Source organism: Opisthorchis viverrini, assembly GCF_000715545.1.
Source record: "Opisthorchis viverrini unplaced genomic scaffold opera_v5_2, whole genome shotgun sequence".
NCBI classification, from domain to species: domain Eukaryota; kingdom Metazoa; phylum Platyhelminthes; class Trematoda; order Opisthorchiida; family Opisthorchiidae; genus Opisthorchis; species Opisthorchis viverrini.
The window spans coordinates 2,627,357-2,630,583 of NW_008751658.1; the positions used below are offsets into that span (position 1 = coordinate 2,627,357).

Here is a 3,227-nt window from a genome sequence, read left to right on the forward strand (position 1 = left end):
CAGACAAAACTTGACATGTGCTCCCGATTTGACTCATCTCATCCCCATCTCCACTGTTGCCCGTTGCGACTCCGGCCATTTACCTAACCGCCCAAGGTCACTCATGGCCAGCAAGGTTTTCAGTTTTGGTTCATGCCACCTGACTGTCTTTGATCTAGTCGAACCTCATGCCCATTTTTCCCAAAAAGTTGGGAAATAACCTATCATTGCTATATCATCAGGTGTTCCCCACTGTTCGCGACATTCTCCTCTTTTTGTGCAATCCGTACCCCCACAAATCCCTCATTCATGCTCCATTCTGACTGTAAAACTATGATCATGCCAGACGGTATGCCGCCCACAAGTTGGGAATTAACATTATTATTATTACTATTATTATTATTATAGTATGTAGGAACTCCGCGGATTCCCTTGGGCGATCCAAATAGTCTCGCTGCTCACAGAATTGCACATTCCAGCCCAACCACCTCAGAAATGACGCCTGCTACGGGTCTATCCAGAAACCAACGCATGTCAGTGCCAGGTCAGTACCGAACTGAGATACTCAGTTTGACAGCTCGCACGCAACTACTCCCGTCCTGCTCCTGAGCACACTATTTCACCCACAATCTTCATTATTTGCAAATACGGAAAAAATTCTAACCTGTTGCCACCCGCCTCAACGACTAAATAAATCCAGACTACTGTGACTTCATTCGAATTTAACCATTTTTGTGTACTTTCACTAACTGCTCCCCATAAAGCCAACCCTGCTGCTTCACCAGGTCCGTCGCTCTGGTTTCTCATTTTCGGCTATTTAGAGTTTATTGTGATGTGTCAGGCAGGATGACTATTTTTTTATCCTCCGTCGTCTTGTTTTTGTCCGCTATCCTCAAGTTCTGACGATTTGAGCTCGCTTCAGCCACGTAGTTCCTCAAAACAAAACAAAAAGGTACCGACCGTGTTTCGCTTCCCGAGCCGGTTTAGTGATCCCTACTTGTAAATCGGAAAACACAGCGTTTTTGTTGCCCCTTTCCTCGCGCTATCATCGTTACCCGCAAATTTTTCAGGCATGATTTATTGTGACCGCAATATTATAATGATGCTTGATGTTTGTTTAATAAGGCTCTTAATGGTATGGGAGAGCAAGCAAGTACAATGGAGGCTACAATAACCAGCTGTAACTGTCCGTGGAACTTACTTATGGTCAGCAATCATGGTCGAATGCTTTCAATGACTAAACCATGTCTGCAATGAGGACGAAATTGAAGAGGTTAGGGATGAGATTGGGTATATTAGGGCCACCAGCTTTTGGATGAGCGGGAGGATGTCATCAGGAACTTGAAAATTAGAGTCGCTAAGTCTATTGAGGGAGAAATTCAAGTGGGCTAGTTAACTGAGATTGAGCGGGTGGATTTTTATTTCATCAGCAAATGTGTTCACCATGCAACAAGTTGGTGAGCAATGAGTTGGGGGGCCAGACGAGGGAGGCACATGGCGGCTTAAGAACTAAAAATTTAAGGCTTCTACGATATCGGCAGGGTCAAAATGAGGCTGCCCGTCAGCAGCCACAATTGCAGAAGTATTAGACAATCAATGCCTGTGAAAGAAGCGCCCGAGAATCTTAGTTTGACGAGAATGGTCTATGGCGGTAGGCTCCTCGCGGAGTTCAAGAGTTGGATTGCCAGTGGTAATCTCGGTCGTAAGTTTGCCCATTAAAATGAGGAGGGAGAGATTACGGAAATGGATAAGATACCTACCAAGTTCATGACGTGGAACGGATGATTGTCTGGTTGAAAACCCAGAAGCAATGGAGATTTGTGTGGGAACAAGCAGACGCAAATACGATAGTAAATGGTGGTAAAAATGCTGGCCACGTTCTGGGTGTCACGATGGAGAATGCACCTGTCCCAGGTTTTGTGGTGCAACTAGATTTCAAATGCCCCAGTAACGCAAAGGGAAAGGATTAACGAGCTAATGGGGGAAACGGTGAATATAATGACCGACCTAACAAGCCGAAGAAGTTGCATAACACGTGAATGAAAGTTCGGCGCTGCTAATCCATCGCCCAATGAAGAATTACATCAGGAAATTGTGGAAAGGCACCCATGCCTTATGCGAGTAGGAAGTCACCGATGTGTGCGGCAAATGATAATACCTAACGGGAGAGTTGAGTGTGGGCTGATTGGCATGGTTTTCAGCTAAGGAAATTGTGTGCAAACAATCTAATACCAGCAAGGCGCTGCTAGCACCTTGCATGGATGTGACGTCCGACTGTTTGCCCACACAAATTTTTAAGGCTATTTACGTAGCTTCAGACCAGTTTGTAAATGCACTTTGGTTCTCACACAATCTTTGGCAGACACGAAAGAGGTGGTAGATGATTTCCGCAGATTGCGCATTACACGATTGGAAGTCACCACCTAATTTCCAGAAAAATAACGGTTTGCCAGTGGTCCCATTCAACGGGAGCGTTGGCGGCCTAGAAGTACTTGTCCCGTGGTACAACCTTACCCAGTTGCGCACAGTTAGCCCAAGCAAACTGAAACACATGGTGTTTCGTCAGTCGCTTGACGAAGTCGTCCCACGGGAGCGTTGGCGGCCTAGAAGTACTTGTCCCGTGGTACAACCTTACCCAGTTGCGCACAGTTAGCCCAAGCAAACTGAACTGAATGGTGTTTCGTCAGTCGCTTGACGAAGGCCGCCTTCACTCTGCTTGGAAGAAAGCGATTGTCACGCCAATCTACAAAACTGGTGACCGAATATCGCCTGGCAGTTGACCACAGGGGATACAGAAGATGAGCTGGCATTTTGTAAAACGCGGAACCGCTGTAAATCGAAAATCCGCCAATGGAACATACGAAAAAATGCCACCATTCTGGACCTCGCTCGAAAAAACAAAAACGTACTGTTCAAGTACATGAGACATCGCCGCAGAAACAAGCCATCCGCGTTCTCCTTGATGGACAGAAACAGAGAACCGACAAATGACCCAACAGTGGTATCTGAGGCTTACAGAGAACACTATGCGTGTCTATACTCAGCCCCAGCGTCCTCGTCGCATCCACTCTTGTCAAGGCAAAACTACGAAGATCTTCTAACCGACTTGGTATTCACGGTGGAGGACATTCGTCAACTCTTGCATAAGATCAACCCATTCTGCGCGTTGGGGCCCGACGAGGTCCATCCAAGGATCCTGAAAGAAACGTCCTCCACACTGGCAAACCATTTACACATGGTGTTTCGTC

At 46.5% G+C, this 3,227-nt stretch overlaps 1 protein-coding gene across 1 annotated transcript in view; it reads right to left on the minus strand.

The window, feature by feature from the left end:
• The window catches only part of T265_00213 (hypothetical protein), a gene marked incomplete at both ends in the record, with an annotated part of 46,811 nt that extends 44,004 nt beyond the window's left edge, over positions 1-2,807 (minus strand). The window contains one exon of the mRNA XM_009163921.1: positions 2,615-2,807. The remainder of the gene's footprint in view (positions 1-2,614) is intronic.
• Between the last annotated feature and the right edge of the window lie 420 nt (positions 2,808-3,227).